The sequence below is a fragment of the Octopus bimaculoides genome, chromosome 28 (genome assembly GCF_046866305.1).
Source record: "Octopus bimaculoides isolate indiv1 chromosome 28, ASM4686630v1, whole genome shotgun sequence".
In the NCBI taxonomy this organism is placed as follows: Eukaryota; Metazoa; Mollusca; class Cephalopoda; order Octopoda; family Octopodidae; genus Octopus; species Octopus bimaculoides.
In genome coordinates this window covers 23305211-23315210 of record NC_142955.1, presented here as the reverse complement: position 1 = coordinate 23315210, position 10000 = coordinate 23305211, and the positions used below count along the sequence as shown (strand labels likewise).

The 10000-nt window shown below is 35.6% G+C and overlaps 2 protein-coding genes across 6 annotated transcripts in view; one reads left to right on the top strand and one right to left on the bottom strand.

The window, feature by feature from the left end:
* The window catches only part of LOC106878343 (uncharacterized), a 107245-nt gene that overhangs the window by 47834 nt on the left and 49411 nt on the right, over positions 1-10000 (top strand). The gene's annotated exons all lie outside the window — the stretch shown is intronic.
* LOC106867586 (neuronal acetylcholine receptor subunit alpha-10-like) overlaps positions 1-10000 on the bottom strand; it is an 83584-nt gene that overhangs the window by 71639 nt on the left and 1945 nt on the right. The gene's annotated exons all lie outside the window — the stretch shown is intronic.

The window sequence follows — 10000 nt, the reverse complement described above, 5'->3', positions numbered from 1 at the left end:
CGGTGCAGTCAGTGGTGGTTAGTTGTTATGTAGAGAGAAAAGAAGAGACACGCAGCCAAATTTCTTTGAGATGAAAAAATTTCAAGCATGTAAACAGTTTTCCAAGCTGAAATACTTAGAATTGTGTAATAGAAGACACAAAAAAATATAGTTGTGGAAATATTAATTTGAAGGATAAGGAATTAATTAGTAAAATATAACAATGACTGCATTACTATCTTCAGGGAACGTTGTCAAGGAGTGGAGGAGGAGTGGAGAGATGAGGTGCGTCCTTACCCGGCAAATGTATCCAGCAAAAGAGGAAGGTAATACAACGCTTCTATGTGTCCTCGAAACACGACTTGCTGGAGGCATTGTGGATGAGGTACGTCACATAAAGCAGTACGTCTTTGCCTGGCAAATACATCTCAGGAAAAACACGAAGGAGAAACTAGTACAACGCTTCCGTGCGTTCTCAAAAGACGACTTGTATAGTAGAAGACACAAAAAGAATACTATTCGAAGCATTAATTTAAATGGACACAAATTATGTGTGTATATATACCACCACCACCACTACCACCACCACCACAACCACAACTACCACCATCATCACCACCACAAAAACTACCGCCACCACAGAAACCAACACCAGCACCGTAACCACCACCACCACTACAACCACCACTGCAACTACGAACACCAACACTAAACCCTAACACCAATACTTCTTTCACCGCCACCGCCACCGCCACCACCGCCACCACCGCCACCACCACCACTACCACCATCGCCGCCACCGCCACCGCCACCACCACCGCCACCGCCACCACCACCATCACCACCGCCGCCACCACCACCACCACCAGCAACACCGCCACCATCACCTTATATTGAACATTAAGACGTCCAAAACTGTGTTGCGTGCAACACACAAAGATTGCTCAAATAAACACAGGTTACAGATCTGGACATGACTACCAGCCCTCACTCCCACCCGATACCCCCCCCCCACAAACACTCACATACATATCTCAGACACCGCCTCTGCCCCTATACATCACATATATCATTTGATATACCCACTGCTGTTTGATTAAATTAGCCAAGTTATTGATCTGGATGTATTGCTCTCTGCCCATATATACGAAACGTATGCATGTACGTATGCATATATGTGTGCGTGTATGAGTGTGTGTATGTATGTATATATATATATATATATATATATATATATATATATATATATATATATATATATATGCAGCCGTATACAAATAAATGAATGCATTAAACGCACACGTATATATGTGTGTGTGTTTGTGTGTGAGGGGGGTGTACGTTTACTTAAATGCATATCTATATCTCTATGAATATATGTATGCATATAAATATGTATAGATATATACCCACACACAAATATACATATACATATATATACATACATGTCAATATACATGTCTCTCTCTCTCTCTCTCTCTATATATATATATATATATATATATATATATATATATATGTATATATATGTATGTATGTATATATATGTATGTATGTATATATATGTATGTATGTATGTATGTATGTGTGTATATGTATGAGTGTGTTTGAATTATTTAATGTAATGTTATTGACTGTGACTTTGAAGTGTTCCCAGGCGTTCCTTTTGCAAACTGTCCAAACACGCCAAGACAAACGAATCTTCGGAGTCACTGTCAATAAAATATATGAGAACATAAGGTGGATGTATGTATGTATATATACGTATGTACATACGTATATATACATACATACGTAGTATAGACGTCCTGCAAATCTTAGTGGAACAAAATCCCATCGTAACTGTTGAGGAACTAGCAGAGAAGCTTGCATTTGGTCATTCAGCCATTCATCGACACCTGAGTGTCATCGGAAAAGTCAGCAAATTGGGTCAATGGGTTCCTCACAAACTCTCTGTGTCTAATTGCGCGCAGAGAGTGAATGTGTGTTCTTCTTTGCTGTCACATCTCAAGAATGAACCTTTTTTGGACCGAATAGTGACTGGTGACAAGAAATGGGTTCTCTATGAAAATGTCAAGCGCCGAAGACAGTGGGTAGGGAAAGGAGAAACATCGGCACCACAGGCTAAAGAGGGTCTTCACCCACATAAGGTGTTGTTATCTGTTTGGTGGGATATGAAAGGTTTGGGTCCACTTTGAACTTTTAAACCCAAACCAAACGATAAAGGAGATCTACTGCGAGCAGCTTGAACGGCTTAAGTCAGCGTTAGAAGAAAGACGACCATCTTTGGTTTCAAGACGAAAGGTGTTCTACCATCAGGATAATACTCAGCCACATACAGCAAGGATGACATTCCAAAGGCTGGAACAGTTTGAATGAGAAACGGTGCCCCACTCACCATATTTGCCGGACATTTCCCCATCTGATTATCATTTATTCTGCAGTCTTCAAAATCATTTGAACAGAAAAAATATGAATTCTATGGAGGAGTATTTGCGTCCAGATAGATGGAAGAGCATTATAGAACATATATATATATATATGCCTGAGAACAATGTCATCGCCACAGATGGAGGAGGCAGGTTAAAGAGGGGATCGACACTTTTGAGAGAGCACATATTCTGCACGAAGAACTTCAGTGTGCTGCTCAAAAGCACACTGCTGGTGTAGTGAATGGGGAGGGCTTGGTCTGCAATGTCTGCAGTCGTGTATGCTTATCAAGAGCAGGGCTCATTAGCCACTAACGGAGCCGCAAATGCAAAATATAAGTTAGTCCTAGAGCGCACAATGTTCCTGAAGGTCAGCAATGGTCTTCCTCGGTCACGAGTGGACGGCCATCATGTTTGTTTGTATGTATGTATGTATATATATATATATATATATATATATATATATATATATATATATGACTCGTCTGCGAAAACATGAATCTGAAAAAAGAAGCACACTCTAAGTTATACAGCAGTATATATTTTAGTTAGATGAGGCCTAAAGCAATCCCCTAACCCGAACCCGGCCTTATCTAACTTAAATATATATACAGGGTTGGCCAAAAGTCCCCTGACAGTAAATCAAAACCGTTGAATTGCAAGATTAAAACAAAAATTTGTTTTATATGAGACTTCGTTAATAAATAAACGGATGGTGAAAAAGAAAACGGTGATTTTTAACTCACAGCTTTCAATTATTAAACATTCATAATTGGAATGAATAAATGAAATTGTATGAATATGTGTGTGTGTATATATAATATAGATTTAATCAAAAGATTAAATGTGGTACTTAAAATGTTTGAGGCACCAGAATTTGGTAGGGTAAAAACCAAAAACAAAATCAAGAGATTTGGTGAAGAAAATTTGAAGAAAGCAACAAAAATTCAATAGTTTAAGCAGTACGTACGTTTCGTACAGGCTCCATTTATTCGTGTAGTGAGAACACTACATGCATTGTATATTCTATGTAGTGTTCTCACTACATGAATAAATGGAGCCTGTACGATACGTACGTACTGCTATAACCTATTGAATTTTTGTTGCTTTTCTTCAAATATATATATATATATTTATATATAAGGTTGAGGAGGGTACTTCATGTACTGGAATGAAACTACACTTCAAGTACTGTTCTCTCTTTTTTCAGCACATCACACTCTTTACCACTTCATACTAAAAATATCCGCCTATGGATATAATAATAGATTACTTTATTTTTTCTGTCTCCGATGAAGGGAAGTACTGAATCATCCCAGAAACAGCTGTAAGACTCTATCCATAAATTACTTCTCCAACCTTACCATTGCTCTCTTTATCTTTTTATTTTTATATATTTACATATATACATATATATATATATATATATATATATATATATATATGTGTGTGTGTGTATATTTATATATATATATATATATGTATGTATATTTATATATATATGTATGTATATTTACATATATATGTATTATGTATGTATATATGTATATGTAAATATACATACATATCTATATATATATATATATATATATATATATATATATATATATATATATATATATATATATATATATAAATATGTGTATGTATGTATGTATATTTACATATATATGTATTATGTATGTGTACATAATACAAATATTTATATAGATCTGCTATAAATGTGATTTGAGCACGCTTATATGATCATATTTTGTTATTGATTTGCGAGATTTCTGCATCAAAATATCATAGAGCTTCTTGTTGTCGCTGTTGTTGTTGTTAGTCTTTTACTTATTGGTATTGAATGTGTTGTATTGTTATTACGGTTGACGGAGGTGCTGCCGCTGGTGGTGGTGGAGGTGGTGGTGGCGGTATTGGCGGTATCCGAAATACCGCTGTCGTTTTAGGCGCTGTTGTTGCTTTTGGTAATATTGGTAGTAGTAGTAGTAGTAGTAGTAGTAGTAGTAGTAGTGGTGGTGGTGGTGGTGGTGGAGAGAGTATGGTTTATCATAGGCATTTGTGTGGTCTGGCATATATCAGTGTATGTGTATCTCTGTTTATATATATGTCTCTGTGTATGCGAGCGTTCTGGATCTAATTGTGTATAACTCTTGTGCCTTTACGCACATATGTGTGTATGTTTGTGTGTCATGAATGTATCTAAGTAGACAGATAGATAAACACACACTAACACAACTATATATCTCTAGATATAAGTCTACATATGCTTGAGTATATATATATATATATATTTATTGAGCTATACATATATGTGTACGTGTGTGTGTGTACGTGTGTCTGTCTGTGTCCGTGTGTATGCGTGTGTGTACATATATATATATATATATATATATATAAGTATACAGATTTGTATGTACATGCATATATTTCGGTTTAACGAAGTTACAAAATTATCCTCTTATACTGTATACATATACATACACACATATATATATGTATACATATATATATATATATATATATATATATATATACACACACACATATATATATATACATATACATACATATATATACTTATATACATACATATATATATATATACATCTATATATAGACCTCTGTATATATGCATACTGATACCTGTGACTATATTCATATATATATATATATATATATATATATATATATATATATACACACTCACTCTCACACACACACACACACACACACACACACACACACACACACACACACACACACACACACAAACCCACACGCCGCACATGTACATACAGTTTTTCATCTGGGATGTGCTCGATAATGTAAACAAGAGATGAACATTACGGGGACAATGAAGCTTTTCAAATAAGTCTTCACTTAAACATTTAAATCTATTGGCGAAACAACCCGTCCAATATTAACACTTATTGAGTAGAGTATTTTAATTGAGCCGCTTCTTCCGATACATTGGGCGCAATGGCTTCAGTTTTCCCTAGAACACACAGACATATATAAATACACACACGAAACAGATAAAAGAATATATATATATATATATATATATATATATATATATATATATACACATACACACATATATATATATGTATATACATGCATACAAGTTGATACTGATGTAGACATGTTTGTACGCGAACGCTCATACACACCTACACACACACACACACACACACGTGTGTGTTTGTGTCCATGTGTGTGTATGGGTCTAGCTAGATACGACAGATAGATAGATAGATAGATAGGTAGGTAGATAGAAAGTCCATCATACTATGTTCTTTCCGTATTGCATATCCGCTTCTTGATTTTACACCATATGTACACACACACATTCATGTATGTATATATGTATATACAGGGAGAATTCGCAAAAAAAAACAAACAAAAGACGAAGACATGTGGTGTAGACAACAAACAGATGTATTAGTATAACGCTCGGGAAGTGAAAAAGTCTTTAACGTTTCGAGCCTACGCTCTTCCACAGAAAGAAACAAGGAGAGAAAAAAGAATGTGTAGTGGCTATCGATCTATCATGGCGAATATATATGTGTGTATATATATATATATATATATAAATATACATGCATATATATATATATATAAATATATATGTGTGTGTGTGTATTGGAGAGACGGAGATAGAATAATTAGCGTATGGTTATCTCAGCTTCGGATATAGGGTCCGGGATAATATTTTGAGAACATTTTGAGGAGCAAAAATGCGCCTTATAAGCAATCAAATACGGTCCACAAGCAATTACATATAAACACTGAAATATAAATACATATAGTAAGTTATACATACATAGCAATATGGGCAATATATATATATATATATATATATATATATATATATATATATACGTACGACGGGCTTCTTTTCGTTTCCGCCTGTTGGCAAATTCATTCACAATGCTTTGGTCGGCCCGAGGCTATAATAGAAGACATTTGCCCAAGGTGCCACGCAGTAGGACTGAACCCGGAACCATGTGCTTGGGACGCAAGCTTCTTACCACACAGCCACTACTGCGCCTATATATATATATATATATATATATATATATATATATATATATATATATATATATATATATATATATATATATATATATATATATATATATATATATATATATATATATATATATATATATATATATATATATATATATATATATATATATATATATATATATATATATATATATATATATATATATATATATATATATATATATATATATATATATATATATATATATATATATATATATATAGTAGTGGCTGTGTGGTAAGAAGCTTGCATTCCAAGGATAGAAGTCATCGTTATGATTCTCATTTTCGTTCTGAAGAAGGACTATTGTCGGAAACGTTAGGTTACTCGTTTCAACTTCTCAGGCGTTGAATTGATACAAAGTCCATCGTACTATGTTCTTTCCGTATTGCATATCCGTTTCTTGATTTTACACCATATGTACACACACACACACATGGGGCCACTTCCAATGCCACGTAAATAGTGAGCGTTGTTCCGCAGGGTACTGTTTTGGGACCACTACTGTTCATAATGGCCCTCTAAGATATGTCCTCAGCCACACAGAATGCCATGATCACAAATTATGTAGATGATACAAAAGTCTCACAGTTGATACAGAACCCTGATGACGCTATGCACTTGGAATATAATTGGACGAAATATACAAATGGGCTGAGAAGAATAGCATTCAGTTTAATGGTTCAAAGTTTCAAGCCTTGTGCTATCAGCATGCAAAACTAAATGCAATATCAATTAAATACATGAATCTGGAGTGATTGCAATCCCAGAGACACAGTCAGTGCGAGACTTGGGCATTTGCATGAGTAATGATGCCTCCTTTCATGTGCACGTTGCTAAGTTGGCAATGAAATGCGTTGCTAAGTTGGCAATGAAATGCAGGTGGCTGACCGGACGGATTCTTAGAACTTTTAAAACGAGAGATCAGGAAACCATGAGGGCCCTCTGGAGGACTTTTGTCCTAATCCGCTTTGACTATTGCTCCAAGATATGGTCACCAACCAGTGTCAAATTAATTGCAGAACTTGGGGCCATCCAACGAAGCTACACGAAGAAGATAGCCTCGATGCAGCATATAAGCGACTGGGAAAGACTCAAAAGATTGAGACTCTATTCCCTAGAGTGTAGGCGGGAAAAATATGCCATAATATACATCTGGAAGATCCTAGAGGGACTTGTCCCAAACTTTAGCACCGAGAGTTACATTAATGCTAGAATAGAGTGCCAACTTTGCCATCAAGATATAGGACAAGATATTGCAACAGCCTGGGCTTTAAAGGCCCACAACTCTTCAATATCCTCCCGAAGGACCTGAGAAACTTACATGGGGTGGATGTATCTTCAAAGCGAAACTAGGCCTCTTACTGTCAAGTGTCCCAGATGAGCCAACTTCAAAGTAGGAAGCGCAGATGAGGGCAACAGCATCAAACTCCCTCATGCACCAAACGTCAATTTCTAAAAAGAATTAGTAGTGAAATTGTGTAGCAACACCAAATGGCGGTGCCCCAGCATGGCTAAAGCTCATGAGCTGAAACTAGATCAAATTAAATCATATGTGTGTATGTGTGTGTGTGTGTGTGTTTGTGTGTGTGTGTGTGTTTGTGTGTGTGTATAATGTAGTGTTCCGTGATAGAAAAATGAACAAAAGAAGTACTCCATCTGGTGAGAGATATTATTTACTGGAAGGACACAATACATGTGCTTAAGTGCAACTAATAGTTTCATCTGTTGAGAAATACTCAAACATATTCTTCAGGCACAAACCACATATAACGAACAAAACAAAAATGGAATAAGAGAAGGAACGAAAAAAAAAACTGAGAAAGCAGCATGCAGAAAACGCTACCGCCATGCTGGAGCACCACCTTTAGTCGAGCAAATCGACCCCTGGACTTGTTCTTTGTAAACCTAGTACTTATTCTATCGGTGTCTTAAGCTGAACCGCTATGTTACGGGGACGTAAACACACCAGCATCGGTTGTCAAGCGATGTTGGCGGTAGACAACATATACACACACATATATATATACATATATACGACGGGCTTCTTTCAGTTTCCGTCTACCAAGTCCACTCACAAGGCTTTGGTCGGCCCGAGGCTATAGTAGAAGAGTTGGTAAGGATATAAAATTAATTGGCAGTATGTTAATAATTTAATTTTACATCCTTACCAACTCTCCGCGCTTCTGTAATCATATCTATACTTATAATAATTCCATTTATCTGTCGAAGACATACCTTAACGGTGTTGAGGATTAAACCAGTCGAATTTTGGATATGATGGTCCCTTATGAGAATAAGATATCTTCACATGGACTATATATGTATATATAATTGTGTGTGTATGTATATGTGCATGTGTGTGTGTGTATGAAGGGGTGTTGGGAGGAATGGAAAAGTCTTTGATGTTTCGAGCCTACGCTCTTCGATAGAAAGGATTGAGAGGGGAAAAAAAACGGAGAGCGAACGAAAAAATAAAACACAGAGAAACAAATTAAATGTGTAGAGATTAACGATTTAACATGCTGAGAATATATTTATATAGTCTGTTCTCCGGTATTACGGTGCCTTTAGAAGAGTACTTTCCTTCAGACGCTGTTGGGCCAGGTGTCCACTTGAAGGTCAGTAAAGTTTCATGACCTCCCTACCTTTCCAACTTACTATAATACATAAATACACACACACACACACACACACACACACACACACACACACACACACACACACACACACATATATACATATATGTGTAGAGTGTTAGCAAGATCTCTGTATTTTCACAGAATTATATTTGAGAAGTTCGAAAGACGAACGGAAGCGCTAATATATGTATAAAATAAATGAAAGAAGTTATTCCAAAATTCTGACGACTCTTTTTTTCAATATATATACATATATATATATATATATATATATATATATATATATATATATATATATATATATATGTGTGTGTGTGTGTGTACACACGCACACACACACACATATATATATATATATATACAAACATACACGAATATATATGTATATAACAGATGAAAGACATACACATACATGAATATCATATACATTCCTTTCAATCCGTATACACATGTATGTCATAGATAAATAGATAGATTGATGAATATGCCTGCATTATAAAAACAACCACGCGTGCGTGTACAAGTGTATATGTATGCTTATGTATCTGTGTGTGTGTGTGTGTGTTTTTTCGCGCTGTACACCCTACACATGGGGCACATTTCTTAATGTAGTCCATGGACGATGATATAAATAGAAATATATGTTTATTAATATATAGCTGAGGCAACAGAGTGACTCAACGGCCGAGAGATTCGTGCCTGTTGGCACATATCATACTTATGGGTGTTTATGTATGTATGTATATATGTATGCATGTGTGTGTGAATGTATGGATGTATGTATGTATGTATGTACACGGGATGTTTCTTGTTGTACAGCATTTGATCACAGTGTGTTTATTGGTGGTGAGCCGAAGTTACGTAACAGCATC